Below are 16852 nucleotides of genomic sequence, written 5' to 3'. Positions count from 1 at the left end.
CAGTTTGAACTCACACACGTCAACTATAATCACGGAGTGCCGTGAGCCGTACAATTGCATCGAAACGTTCGTCTTGTCAAAACCAATGTGTTTACTATCGCTGGTTATTTATCGGAATAATCCCTTAAACGTATTTTATCGCAACTATCGCAATCCAATTCAACATAACGAGTGCTACCGTACAACGATCACCGTTCCAGTGCTGACAGATGATTCTCGAGATGCAGATTTCGTTCACCACCCGGTAAGCTGACTGTGAATTAACCTTACAAATAGTGTTATCGCATTTGCCTGTCATAAGCCATAGGTTTTATCAATGCTTTATCTGTGTGGAATAGCCCTTTAAAATACGGCTATCCCAACCCTTGTTCGTTCCTCGAACAGGAGATGATTGAATAATTTTATGTCACTGTAAATATATTTGTTCGCTTTCGTCTCTCTCCAAACGGAGAAACCAGTATTTGAAAATTGACTAAATTATCATAGCTTTGGGGGTTATTGTGAGTAATATTATTTCTATCAAAATAGTTTCTTGGTTTATTGCTTATATTCTGTGAAAACCACCGGTTTGGATAATATGAAGTACAAAAGCACCTCCCCAATTATGAGAGCCTTTCTAGAATAACATTTTGAAAGCTAATATTTGAGCGTAATATATCATCCATTTTTGCTAGAAGAGATTAATTTGCAGGCTTCTAACAAGTTAACTCTTGGAAGGTATGCTCGCTTCTCGTATGAGCTGTTTGAAAAGTTGAACAAGCGCTTATTGGAAGGCGATTATTAAAAAGGTGATTCAGCTGTTTAACGACACTGCATCGACCGTTGGCAATTTCAACGCTACATACCAAGCTTTGCGACCATCTGGGCGAGGTTTGGCAAGACCATTTCCATTTTAAAAGATGCGTAACTTTTTTTTGCCTTGTAAAAACGAAACCTTTACATGACTTTCTCAAAGTCGGTGCGGCGAATGCAATAGACGCAGAAACAGCTCGATTTCATATATATTGATTTTTTTTTCAAAACCGGCTTTATTTAGAAATAATTTAAGGTCTGTGCGGACCTAGTACATATTTTGCATTATGCACCATTATTTTGGTGTGTGTTTTCGTGATTGGATGCTTGTAAGCACATGTTTCCGAGGTAATTGTTCATGTCGACTATAAAATTGAATTGAGTTTAGTTTGTTAGTTTGGTTTAGCAGCAGACTTCAAGCTATTCTCAAGTAAAATGTCCAAAAGTGAAGGTAAAAAGCAACGCAAAACTCGATTCAGTTGTCTAGTTTTTGTTACACATAAAATTACACCAACACATGCCCACACATCCTAGTAAACATATGCGCACTTAAATTCACACCTTTGACCCATCTGGCCCTACCTTACGCAAAATTACATATAAGGTCTGCACTTACCGCCTTCAGGGTATCGCTCATCGGAGGGTTAAATGAATACTATAAAATAACAGCTAAACTCCCCATGACTTGTCAACAAATATTTCTTATAGAGTATTTAAAGTTTTTCTAACATTTTGTACTGCACAAGGGTCCCAACTACTCCCAACTGTCTGGGGCCAGTGAAACTATCGAATCCCAAATCGGGTGTGTTGTTAGGCATGTAATGTTTTCGCCTTTTCGCCATTCTTTTATTTTGTTTCAAACAATATAGAATTTTCTTCTCTCTTGGCTATGACCGATGTTTAATTTTTTTTTTTCTAAGGCTTTGCATATGTGTTCGCAGGGATGGAAAATTCCTCCCCTACAACACATAAGCCTCCATGAAAATTGGACCCTCTTCTTTGATATCTACAGAAAGCTACTTAAAGCTCTCTTGTACTATATATCTTTATAGACATATGTACTTAACTAATTAATACGTTATTTACGATCTTGAACGCAAATATACCCGTATTTATATTGTAATTAAATTCCATCAAACGTTGTGTAATTTTTTTGATTTATGATATAGGATTTTAATTACTTTCATTTTTGTGGTAACCCTCTTGGTTCTGATCGAGGTGTTGAGTTCAAAGTTGAATTAGTCTTTCTATTGCAAACCTAGACTTAAATGAATTTTCTGAATGAGCTAACTTTCCTATTGTAATTATTCTGATTCCCTGCACCCTAACAAAATCGTAGTTAAACGCTGATAAAAGATATTATACATGTTTATTTGGACAGGTAATTAAATATAACTCAAATGGTTAATTGTTAGTAAATTTGATTTTGGTGAACTTTTGTGTCTGTGTGGCACCACTCCTTTATGATTCTGCTGCTATAAGGTACATGTAAAGATTGATTTAGTAGGTTAATGTAATTAGTTAATTGCATATTTGACGAACTCGGAATAGCCCATTTGCTGGCATAATTTGGCTCCAATCCTCCATCAAGTAAACGAGATGATCGGGAGTGGACTAGAAATTTGCACAATCCTTTGACACGGCTCCTTGATTGATACCTAAGTTATCGTGTCCCAAGAAGCCTTCCACGTCATCATGTACTGCATTCAAGTTTCCCCCCGGGTCCCGATACCCCCAAATTCCGACACCTCCTTGGACTACAATTTACTTAGGGCGAACCGGTTTCGTCCTATATACAATCATATACTCACGGTTGGTGTGGACTTACGGGTCGTGAATCCTCATTCCACGTTTAAGAGAAGATGCGATAGTGGTCTATTAGACCTAAAATGCAAGCTGTATGCAGGTCCGCATCCTCCAGTAAACAGTACATACGAATAAATATATGTATACATACAGTTTGGGAAAGGCTTATAACTCGCAATACGAGGCTATCTACCTCGCATCCCGAGCTCGGATCTCGCGCCAAGAACTCTGCGAAGCCCTAGGTCTGGTAACCGAATATATACGTACTAATAAGGTGATACTAATAAATACTAGTAAAATAAGATCATATTTGATAGTTTGTTTTGGAGAGCTATCGAACTCCAGGCTTTTGTTTGTTTGGTTTTGACGTTTTTATTTAAGAGAATCGCCATCTCTATTTGATTTGGTTAATGGTCTTGTTATAGGAGCGACCACTGCCTCCTATTGATGAACTGTATTCGTTTTAAATTTTACCTCCAGGGTTCAACATTAATTTTTGTTCATCCTATCCCGTGATTTTCCAATTGTTTCAAGTAGTTGATTGCCACATTAGAGAGTACTCGACCCTCAAATATCTCAGGCAACTGATGGGGTTTTGTATGAGCACCCAATCAATAATATTCAAATGTTTCGTATAATTATTCGGTATAAATCTTCCTAACCCGTGATTTTTCAATTGTCGTTTGTGATTGATAGGTATTTGAGCGCACGCAGCTTCCAGCTGGTTCGGATAACTAATAAAAATCTATGCGACTATCTAATCAATGATATTTAAATGTTTCATGTAATATTTCGATATAAATCTGGCTAACCCGTGATTTTTCAATTGTCGTTTGTGATTGATAAGTATTTGAAAACACGCATCTTCCAGCTGTTTCGGGTAATTAATAAAATCCTTTGTGACTAACTAATTATGGCCAAGGTCGCTTCCAAACTATGCGGTTGACCCAATTCTCCAGTGTCTTTATTTGTAAACAAATAATATAAACATCTCCTGACACACTAACCTAAATGTGAGATTTGTTTATTTTAAAATTCCTTAGAAGTCATTTGTGCCTCTTTACTTTTATTGCGCACTATTTATTAAAATATTTTTAAATCCTTTATAGAAGTTAAACTATTTATTTCATTTCCCGAATTTAGTAAATTTACTAGGTTTAATTCAAGAATAAATATACATATATAAGTACACATATCTCGATTATCAAAATATGTTAACTAAGAGTACATATATTAATAAATAAATATAAAATATATGATTCTACATAGTCTGGAATATTAATAAATACATATTTTCCTTTTCAATAATATAGATATATCCTCGGGTAGGTATTAAAAATCGCTACCATTTCGATGCTTCGATTAATAAATAAAATACATATATATAATTACATTACTCATATATATATTCTTTATATACAATATTTTACTTTACTTTTATATAGATAAATATATATACAAATATACAATATGCATATTTTAATGTGTAATTCTTTGTTTTGTTGTTTTAATTTAATATTCAATTGATATACTTCCACTTCACAGCCCTTCTGTGTCTCCTGGGACCTGAAAATTATTTATAAAAGGAAAACTCACCCACGTCAAGGTATTTCCGGTCGGGTAGTACACAACAACCTTGATGAAGAAATCCTACCTAATTAATTGTATTTTTCAACTAATTTCAAAATAAATCTTTTCGACTATTTATTCCTATTTAATATTTTATTCTCGCTTGAATCGTATAAATTAGCTGATATTTAATTTTTCTTCCGAACGAAATCCTAATTCAGAAAACCCGTTGATTCAATAACACTTTTCTAGTTTAGGCTTTTGAATGATAGCTGTTAAAATACTTTTTTCGAAATGGTAGATTGATGTTTAGAATTCCGGTTAAAATGACAAACACTTTTAACACTGTCGCTATACGCACGATGGATTTTAATTGAACAATTTATTAATTCTAAATTTCTTTTTATATAAATTGATAAGAAAATTTATTCCAAATTGTGCAAACTTTTAATTTACTCGACTATTAATAAATTAAATTTTTTTCTAACTGTTAATTTTAGAACAAAGATTTAAACGTTTATTATTATCGAATCCTTTTTTTTTTGTTTTTGTGTTTCTTTTAACCTAAGATGAAGTATTTATTACTATTATTATTATATTTTAACCAAATTGACGTTAAATTATAATCTATTTTTAAATATCAATACGCGATCACGTTCACTTTAGATTAACGATAACAAACTCTTAAATTTAATTTGAATGTTTTCACTTTGAATGAAATAATTATTTTTAAATTTTTAATTAATTCACAATTCACTTTTTGCACTTCACTTAACACTTTTAAGCACTGAGTTTAAATTATATTTATTTTCACTGTTTAACCAAATTAAACTGATTTAACAAAACTTCACTGGTGGGGTTTTCAGAATTTAGAAACTGAATTTAAGACTTTTTACAAAACTTTCTAAGTCCAGGGACTTGTTCAGAATTTAACACTTAGATTATTTCACTAGAATTTTACCAATAGACGTAGTACTGCCATGTAACAACTTTTCAAACCCTCGGCGCGACTGCCTCCTGACTGATGAGTTCCATCTTTTATACCCCTCTCAGGTTCCAAAAGACGTATCTGAATTTCCTTTGGTAATCAATTCTATCTTTTACCAACTCGCAAATCCGAACATCCCTCCCATCAATATCGATTGTGGTTCCATAAGATGTTCTGCTTTCCGGCTCAAGGCGGTGTTCAGTTTCCATCTCACAAATCTAAGTCGATAGGGTCCGAATCAGGTAAGTCTGTGTTAATCGCCCAAGCTCCCTTTGTCCTCTGTTCATACAAAAATGTAGTTAGAATCTCATGATTTTGCGTTCCTTTTTTTTCTCAATTCGCGATAGGTCCGTCCTCAATAACATATATACAGATCTCAATTTTATGCATCTCGTGCGAAATTGTTTAAATCCATGTCGAAATCTTTACTACGCATTTTTGAATTTCGATTTGTTTAAATTCTACTTAATTTTATTGTTACTTATATGAGCTTTTCCATTTCCACTCGTACTTTCTATCTCCATGACGCAGATTTGAGTTTTTCCTTTATCTTTGAATTTTATTTTTATCCGCGACGTTTTCTTGCACAAATTCTTCTTGATTCTTATGTCATTTCTCATAACTCTTATAATTACTCATTTTCCAAGTCGTATTTATTAATTTCACGGATAAATTCGAATTGTATCACTTTTTTCCACTTGGATTATTCTTTATCTCCGTTCTTTACCCTTCCTTTTATCTTTTCTCCACTTTTCCCGATGTGTGTAGTCTGCTGGGAAATTTCATACTTCATTTATTATTAATTAATATATAGTTTTCCACACTTCCATGGGAGATATACCTAATTAGACTCTGGGATATCTGTCATTTTTATTGCCTGTCCCAATCTCCGCCCAATTTTCTATCTTTCTCATACCAGGATTCACATAAAACATATGCATTGACATCTGTTTATGTTTAAAATTTTGGTACTAGACTCGTAAATTTAGTTTAATTTCAAACCTATTAATTTTAATCTCTTTTGTCTAATCTAAATACTTCCATAAGGTCCACGTTAAAGTTAATCGCTTTTCTAATCGTTTATTACCTTAACGTAAATAAAAATCATGTTCGGATTTTGATTGTTTATCCTTCAAAATATACATGAGACCGCCAACCTTTTATCTTGTTTCGATCCCTCCGTAATATTGGGTAACTCTAATATATATCTAACCTAATAATTATGTAAAATGTCTACTTTTCCTGAATCTAATCTATCGCTATTATGTTTAGTTTTACTGTCTTCTTCTGCTACTCGATTTTCACGTCCCTAGGACCTTCGTAGCAGTCCAAAATATCTGTATTAACCTTCCATTCGATCGCCGCACTTTTCTAAAATGTGTATTTTTTTTGCGAGATTTTCATTCAAGATTGATTTACCAATATGTCCGTTTCATCTTAAATTGATAACGATTAATTTCCATTGTTTCCAACACTCACTCCTCTCTTTAGTACGATTTTTATCGAACATGACACCCTCCTTCTATCATAAATAATTGTACTACAGTTGAAAATTCTGCCAGTGATTTTCCTTCGCTTTTCCCGTCCTTTTTTTATACTATCACGTTTATAATTTTTTTCATTGCATTTTTGTGTGTGCGCTTTACAACTTGTAAGACTTCCAAGCACCCGATTTCAATGGTTCGATACCCCATAAACGTCTCAGTTATTGTAAACATTTCCAGGAGTTTGTCACCTTGAAAGTCGATGTTGACCCTAAAGTGCGTTCACCTCTAATTTCTGTGGGAAAGAAGAAGCCATTAATTATCTTTTTTAATGTCGGGTCCAAGGTTCAATCCTTTGTCTTTCGTAGACACACCCCCCTTCGTTCACTGATTGGTTACTCAAAATTTTATAGCTCTTTGTTCAGATCTATTGGTTGACAAAATTCAATTTTTATTTATAGGCCTGGGAAAGGGGAAGTACCAGTCGTCCTAGACGATTTTACGACCTCTCTGCTTTCGTCCCGGAACCTAGATTTAATTTCAACTATTACAGGTGTCTACTGCAAGCAAGCTGGATCAATTCTTTCTCCGCCAGATGTCGTTAGCATGTCCGTTTTCATAAATAATTTGCATATTTTTTTGCAGCTATGGTTTATCTGTTTTTTTTCACTGTGATTTAAAGCCTTTCATCACAGGCAGTGAGGTGAAGAAGGATATGGTTATTCAGATCTTGTCACCAAACACGGCAAAAGCCATTTCAAGCAACGTTTTGATTCTGAATTTTGATCTTTCATACCGACTATCTACTCTGGAATTTGCCGCAAATATACTTACCATTATATTAATTAATTAATAAAAAAATTAATGTGAATTAATTAAATAAAATTTTCTTACGGGTTTGGGGTTCAAACCTGTACCTGACCTCCGGATTCGTAACCAAGGAAGAGAACCAGTCAACCAAAGAGACAATTAAATGAAATATTATGGAAAAAGAATCTAATTATAGAATGTAAAATATATTACAATAAAAATAAAAATAATAACAAAACGTTTGTTATGTAAATAACATAGGTTTATTTTTCTTACTTGCAATAAGTAAGAACTTGTCAAATCTGTGAAATCGTTTCGATTCGTTTCACACTGGCAATACCGGTAAGTGACTAAAATTTTAGGGGGCGTCACTGCCCGGCCGGACGAAGGCGAGTGTGCGGGTCCGGTCGAGGAGTGACGATTTATTTTGGGGGCCTGATGAACTGATCGAGATGTATTTAATGGATTTGTGCTGTAATGTTCGGTTTGTGCTTCGAGTTTAGAAGTTTAATAATTTTTCCAGCGAGTGGGGTTCGCCACGCGTGGAGTGGATGATGAGAATGTCTTTTGACATGTGCGGCCGGGGATGTAATCGGAGAATATCCGGGTGATCGGGTGTTATTTCTGCCTCTGGACCGTAATCGCATTTTGATTTTGAGCATTTGTAAGTTCTACCCTGCATCTTGGAAGAGCAACTTACGGATTACCCGTGAATCCGGCACGTGAGCACGTGGCCACAGACGAAATCTACTTACATGGCTGGACCACACTGGGGCGTCGGCCAGCCGCCACACTCTGATGAAGCTTGTTACTGATCCTACTGTCGTCTTCTACCTGTTTGGATGGACAACAGGTCCCCCACTCACTGCACACTGCGTTCACTCCACAAAACTCTAAACGTCATAATTTTTTAGACAGGGTAGCTAGATTCTGCGTTCTGGTCGTTGGGGGTAAGTTTTCGCCTTTCTTGTATACTTATGTGAAATTTACCTAAATATACCTTGTTACGGTCAGTCCAAAATTTAACTAAAATACTTTCATTTAATAACCTTGCAACTTCCTTTCAAAACTTTGCATAGATGGGATATATTTCCCCCGCCCTGTATGGAGAATCAGGCTCTACCGTTTGCTGGTCGGATCGGCGGGTTCATTTCCATTCTATCCACTGGAAGGGACCCTGGCGCGTTTGGTTTTGAAACCAACAAAGTTAAACCCGGCCACCCACTCTTTCATCAATATAACAGTCAATTATGTACTTAAAATTTTAATCCTAACACGTCCTCCAACATCGTCCACAAATAATATGAATGTGGTAATAATTTTGCAAAAGCGTTAACATTTTACTTACCGTAGCAGCGTGGTAAGCTCCTAGTAGATAGCTAGTTAAGTGTTTAACATGGGTAAATAAAATAAAATAAAATATTTATATTATTATCAACTTTATGATTTGACATTTGTATTGAAAGCTAAATCTCCTTGCCTGTAAAATTTTTAGTCATGTTTTTTTTTAGATAATTGATGTAATGGGTTTAAACAAATTGAGTACTATATATTTGAGACATACACGATATGAAGCGCTATTCCCCACGCTTAGTTACAAAAAATACAGCATCTAAATCCCCATTTAACCGTGCTCTTCATCCATTCAATAATATTTGTGTAAATTCTACCATCGAAATAATTTCGGATTCACTACCCATATTTAAAAGTAGCATCATGTCAATGATATTATTAACTGTTTGATGCGCATAAATATATATACACACACTCACACATCACACACACACACACCTATACATTACACACGTCACAGTTACACAATTGCATCCAAGCAAAATTCATGTATTTGTCTAGAACACAGATTATAAGAACAGAATATATCCAGTTAACTGATAAAAAATATTTACAATGTTTTTGAAGCATGAAATAAAAAAAATAAAGAAATATGAAACTTGTAAAAGTAACAATAAAAAATTCAATAGGATCAGGAACAATACCATAGATAAGACAAATCACTAAAACTACATTAACAACGCTACTTTATTTTTTACCATTCAACAAAGTTAAGTGCTGGTATAGATTACGCTTTATTCTATAATGGTGTCGGTAAATATTTCAATAGTAATCTCCAAACGAGTTGCCAACTATCATTAGCCACTATCAACTATTAGTTGTATTGCAGAAGAGCGTTACATTTTGTCTGTGTTCGTAGTAGGCCGATGGAATTTAATAGTGGCGATGATAGCAGGGCTTTCAATGAAGTTTACTGGTGTGTACCTACTTTGTGGATAGTCACTAATTCATACAATCATTTGAAATTTTGGAAATTTCAAATTGGAGTTTATCGAGTGGAAATATTTTTACGCAGGTATATTTCACTTCACGCACAGACAATCAAAATTAATATTTTTTACTTTGAAGGGATTCGCGATTAAATTCCATTACACAGCATTCAAATGTAAATCAATCTAAGGTTTCCCTCTGGAGATAAAATCATGCAGATCACTGCACCCCTCTACAAATTAACGAAAAAATGTTCGAGAACCTTTTTGCCCTGCCGTGAGCTCCCAGTCATCAATCTTGCTATCTTTCCCCGCTTTACACAAAAATCAATGATCCATCCTCCCCTACAGCTTTGCGGTATTTTTTAGCAGTGACCCCCTCGCCCTAACTCACCCCAGCTCGCGGTGCAGATAAACTGCGAAATTGAATGCACTATTCGATTACGACCTAATCTGCTTTCGGCGGTGAACGATTTTTTACAAAGTTTTACCTTCAGAAAATTCGAAATTAAAAATTTCGTGAAAATCTGTCAATTTGTCTCTCAAAATAATTTAGAAACATTTTAGAAATGTAATCATAATAGAATTTTGAAAGTCTCGGGATAATACGGGAGTTTGGGATCACAGGGGCCTAACTACAAAAACTGGTATTTTGTTTTAAGCCTGCTTTCTGTAATGCCATAATCATACATTTATTAGTGACACAGAACTCTATCTCGTACATACAGCCGTTTAAGAGATATTGTTCTGCATATCATTTGGACATAAAGTCGAGCAAATGAGCATTCCAATATTTATTATTATTAGCGTTTATCTCAAAACTAAGTTATTGAGATAGGCCCCTGTTATCCTGAACCCACGATTATGAATAAGCATTTTGTGAATTAATACCTACATAAGTTTTTGATAAAATGGTTTTAAGAGAATCAGTTTGTGGTTTTATTATAGATAGGCCCCTGTTATTCTGAACCCACGATTATGAATAAGCATTTTGTGAATTAATACCTACTTAAGTTTATGATAAAAATGGTTTTAATATATTTTATTTTATTTTATTTTATTTTATTTGGGAAACAATCAGTTTGTGGTTTTACTGTGGACTTTAATCAATATTTGATACAATTATTGGGTAGCTGTAGTTAACAGTTATAATTCGAAAACGATTTTGACTTACTTTGTTTTTTTCAATCGATAATATGGCTTTAAGGGACGCTGGTGGTTATCACCAGACAAGTTTCCGTAATAGACTCAAATTAAACACACTGAGGGAACACTTAGCTACACTGCACAGATTTCTTAACATAATGGTCATGTATAATAAATTGTTACAATATCATTAATGTAGGTACACCACACTATCAGAATTAAGTAGCAGGTAATTGGGTGGGGAAATCCATTAACATATGTTAAAGGGTGATGTATATAAGTCCTAGTTCTGTGTGAAAACCAAAAAGAACTAGGCTTAGTAATAAACAAAAAGAAATCCTGGTAAGTTTTTAGATTCTCACGGCCAAAAGCATTTTTGTTGTTTGTTTTTGGGGTGTTATGCCGTGTTGCGCTAACTCCTTCTTTAGCCGACGTTTCGGACAGCGTTGCAGTGTCCATCATCAGGGCAGATCCGGTAGATCCGAAGATGTGTCAACATGGCATAACACCCCAAAAACAAAAAAACAAAAAAACAAAAAAACAAATCCTTCTTAATAAATCAAAAGAAATATATTTTTTCAGTTATTAAAACTTAAGTCAAACCTGAATCACACCACGCATACCCGCTCGGTTTAAAAACAAAGAAAGAAAAACAGCTTGATTCAAAAGAATTTAAAGGAGTAAAAGTGTAATTGTAATGTAATAACTCGCCAAGTTTAAAAGCATTTTTTTTACCTTGTTTTAGTATTACTAAGACAGTTAAAATGTTAAAAAATAATAGTCCACCTCAGTATAATATTAACCCCTAAGCTACGTATACGACAAATCGTAATATAATATTTCTGTAATAAAACAATATAAATTTAATTTCGAATGTTAGCACTCCATTCTATAATTCAAAAATATGTAATTCTTATCCTTTTAGCACATACTTGAACAAAATGTTCGTAAACTTTGAGATCAATTGAAAAACTGGTGAATATACACACAGAAATTCTGTCAAGCATTTTGATTTTTTTTAAGTTTTTTTTTTCGGAAAAAAGGGCAAAAAAACTTTAGAAGTCATTTTTCAAATTTGATTTTTTAGTTTTTTTTTCAAATTTGATTTTTAAGATTTTTTTTTCTTTTTTTTTAAATTTCAACTTCGGGCTCGATTTACTCGAAACCGAAAGCTAAACTCAAAAATCTACACCACAAAATCGACTCGTAATGTAGATTCACCAGTTTCTTACCTGTAGTTTCCGGACATCGTGTATATTGAATTTATGCCGCCATTCTTACAATAGTTGATAGAGTAATGGCCAGCATAGTTGCGTTGCAGCAGTTGATCTTGGTCCCAATTGTCGGCGTGGAATTTTATTTTAAACACAAATTTTTATTATTTTATAACATTTTTTACTTCTATTTTTAGATACTTTAAAAACGCTGGTAAAACTAAAATAATTGTTTTTTTTAAAACATTTATTATTGCATATAAAAATGCATTTCATTGAACAAAAATATTTTAAAAGATAGAAATTCGAGTCTTATTAGTTTACGAGTATAACCGTTAAATTTATTTGGAATCGAGGTCAACTCGTAAAAAACAAAGTTTACAATACATCTATTTTTATGAATGTATATTTAAATATATTGTTAGTTTGACTGGAGATTCAACCTATCTCCCAGCGTAATTGACACCAATATTTGTCAGAACACATTGTCATCGATAACTAGTTTATCTGCAAGGTTTCAGATCGATCGGATTTCTGGAAGTGGGTTAATTTCCACTTCCAAAATTTAGATTAATTCATCCAAAAAAAAATTAAATTCAAAGAAAAGATTAAATAGCTGAACCATCATCCTGAAAACACTGTACTTTTTAACAAATTTAATAAACGTCCTTATCTGCTTGTTATATCTGTACCGGTACAGCTGGAGAGGCAGGGAGACTTCAGACCTGCACACGCCATCTGTCTCGAGAGAGTTTTTTATCCGACCAACCTCTCTTCTCCGCTGTTCCTCTTAACGCGTCATTCACCCCTGGTAGCTAACTTCAATATTCTTTCCCACTCCTGTCGGTTCAGTACACGGCACGCGCTGTGGAGTTCAAATACCATCACACTTACTACCGGTAAAAAAGGAGATTCTCCTTATTAGTCTTATTTAATAAAATTAACTTGATTTTTTCATGGTTTATTATATATAGAACGATTCTTCAGGTGAAGCCATTTGAACCACCAGCTGAAGCCATTTCAAGCAACTTTTTAAAACTTTGTTTCGTTTAAATAATTTATCTAACGAGAGTTCCGAGATTCTTAATTATTTGACATAAAATTCCCTGCATCTCCGATTTAGGGGTGTTTTGTGTGGTCGAAGGGGGTGGGTATGGGTGATGGGGAAGATAAAGAGGAAGAAAAGTTCCCGACCATTCAGATCTATTCACTAAATTAAACACTTTTGCCATTTCAAGCTACTTGACGATTTCGAATGATGGTATTTCACCTGGTCTATCTGTCAGTTTAATTGGGCTAAGCCCAAGGAATCACACTGTAATACAGATTAAGAACAAAGCCATGGGAAGGTGAAGAGAAGGCTGGCCTGGAAGAGGTCCGGATTAAATGATGAACTACACGAATTCTAACAATCTAATCTCGTGCTGATGAGGTCAACTATAGTTATCTCGCAAAAAATGCAATACTTAAAATATCTCTCTCTTCACTCATATTATATTATTAGAGATTAAAACTAAAGATTGGAAAGCAGTGGCTAGAAATAATTTAAAAAAAAAAACACATTTTTCTCAAAGATATGGAAAACTCATTAAAGATCTTAGGAAAAACACAATTTTCTTTTTAGGAATGGTGTTAAAAATTACAAAATATATCCACTCTGCCTCCAGGGATAGATTTTACACTGAATTAAAATTCTTAACTAGCAAAAAATGAATATTTCACCGGAATTATTAAAATTTTCTAATTCACGCCGCGTCGTAGAAACAAAAATATGATGGTAGGTAAGCCTTTGACGTATTCTGTAGATTTCCTGTAGTGGGGTTAATGAATATTGATTGAATATTGGTAAAACGGATGTACTTTAATGAGATGAGAAGAAAAAAGCTTTTCAGAATTTTAAACAGATCCGGAGATAATTATACAGAAACTTATAATAAGTTAATTTTAGTTAAGTTAGTAACGCCCTCCATTCGTTTTATATTTAAACATAACCTACTGATAAATATCCATTGGAAAAAAAAATATCACCAAAAGAGGTTAAAAAATAGGAATTTGGCTCAATCCATGTTTTTTTGTTGCCTACGTAAATAGGACAGTAAATTGAGAGTTTTGCGAATTTCCGATAATTCTGTTAGTCAATAAATCAGTACTACACACTTTATTACTAACAATAAAGTGGTGCGATAGAATATGTATTTATTAGTTTTATTATTATTATTCTGTCAAACCCTCAAGTTTTTGCTTCCTTGTAAAATCGAATCTGTAATTTTCCAAACAATAGTTTCAGTAGTTCAGTATTCTCCTAAGACTCGTAAAAAAATAAAATATATATGTATATTTTCAACAAGGCGCTCATACAGGCAAAAAACGAAACCATCTCTCCCACTGCAGAGCAAAAGAGTCCGACTGGAGAGACTGGAGTCGAAAGTTCTCGCATCAGTATCTCCAGAACCGCCACGCAGTAGGCACCGCTGCCAAGACCTGCAAAAACCTCATCCATGAACACAAGCACCCCCGCTAAGTAACAAAACGTAGCAAACCACTTGGGATGACCTACGGTTGAGGTGTTGATTATTCAACGAATGGTTTCCAAATAATAAAGCAAGTTGGCACAAAATTAGATATTAAAGCATTTACTGGAATTTATTAGGGATAGGTACCCGACAAGTTTTCGCATGGGGTGTTCATATTTTATTAGTAATGCGAACATTAAAATAAATAAAAACATCTAAACCTTTTCAAAGTCTTTACCATGGTGGAAATTTTATTTCAGGCTAAGAAATTGTACTCAACCTAATTTTTTTTTTTTAATGCCTTCAGAAAACGAAACAATTGTCACGCGAAGTAATAAAAGTAATAATTTCACAGCAGAAAATGTTTTAAAATAAACTCTTTGTTTAAACTGTCACAGATAATCTTAGCTATAATACTGTATTTTTTAAACTTGTTTCCTTTAAACGTTCATACGTTTCTATTGAAAATAACTTTTTTTATTAGTTTACATTTATATTTTTTATTGAGTAATTTATTTTTTATTTGTATTATACTCCAGCGAAACGAAAGGAAAACCTTCAATTTATCTAAAGCATGTTTTTTGGTATTCATAATGTACACAAATTCGTTATAAATATTAATCAAAATAGTTATTTATCATTAAGTTTTGCCTTAACCTTAAAATTATTGACTCTTTAACTTTAACTCTGTTAACTGTGATTGCAGTAAAATTCTCTTGGATGACAGCAGAATTGTCAGAAAATGTCCTTAACCTTCAGGTTACACTAATATTTGGTGACAATTGTTGTTGTTTGGCGTATTGATTTGTAAAAGCATGTTGATATTTTCATTCCCTCCTTTTTAAATGCATTATAATACATTACTCATTACAAAAAATGTATTAAAACTACAAAACCAAAATTCTGTTTATCATTGAATATTGGAGGAAAATATTCTAAAGCAGTCTGAAGCCAAAAGAAGCTATCTAACAATCGCTCTTACCTGCGGAGATGAATAATGGATGAGTAGATAAGGACCACCTAGTCGGTAAGTGAATTCGGTAGTAGGCCATTGCACTCCTTATGCAGTGTTATAATAGATACCAGTTTTTTGTACCAAGGTGTTGTACCTTCATTGTAAAAGTGCTCTTATTGCGGATTTTTCTAATTAATTCTCTATGGAGTCGACGAGGGCCGTTGGATAATTTAATAAAGACGGCAATTTAATTTGATTTATGGCACTACCATGCTTTTTAAATGTGAGGGTAGAGTAAATATTTATAAATATTTTTAATATCGTTATAATAATTGTATTTTGATAATTAGGTACCTTCCCATCACACAAAATAATCAACATTTTTAAATTACTTTATAATAATTGGCGCTTTTACAATAAGGAACTCCAGTGAAAAATATTATACTATAAAATGCCGTTTCGGAATATATTAGTTTTATTACATATTCATATTAAACGTATAATTTATCAATCGTTATTTAAAAATTAATGTACCATCACCACTTTAAAACACGCCATTTGGTTGATACTGAATGTAGTGATTCATCACAACCAGTCTCTATGGATAATATATCTATGGTCTATACTATCCAATCAGGATAGCCAATTCGTATAAATTTCCCCAAATTATGGGGAATTTTAAAGGTTTTTTAAAATTGGATTTTTTGTGGAGAGAACCTTTGTGTGAGGAAAATGGAGGGATTCTGGGCAAATGATTATCCAACCAGATTTAAAAAATAAAAAACGTGCTATATTTCGTTTTCTTTGGCATCAAATTATAAAAGAAGTATATAAAAAATTAAATTTTTAAAACCAACGAAACAGAACGAAAGATAATATCCGCAAATGACTAGAAAATAAAAAAACACATGCTAATTTCAGTAGAATTTTGTTTCATTTTGGAAGTAAGGGAACTTGTTAGGAATTTGAATATGTCTTCATCTTTTGTGGGTATTTTAGAACATATGCACTGGCAACCCTGGTACTCATTCACATTTGAACCGATTAAATTACCGGTAATGTTTTCAAATACCGGTAAATTATTTATCAGGTGCGGTCATGGATTTATTGGTACTATTTTTTTCACTCTGATTTGGTTCAATACAATAAAATTAGTGACGAGATGCAACCATTTTACCTAGTTTTCTTCAATGTTTTTGCTGTGTTTTTTTTTGACTTTGCCTTGAATATTAAATAATCGGCGTATATAAAGCGATGGGTTTTTTTTAATATTCCGATGGCTACGGCACGGTG

This window comes from Hesperophylax consimilis, chromosome 12 (assembly GCF_061612785.1).
Source record: "Hesperophylax consimilis isolate HC1 chromosome 12, BYU_Hcon_1.0, whole genome shotgun sequence".
Lineage (NCBI taxonomy): Eukaryota > Metazoa > Arthropoda > Insecta > Trichoptera > Limnephilidae > Hesperophylax > Hesperophylax consimilis.
Note: the sequence above shows the minus strand (reverse complement) of the source record.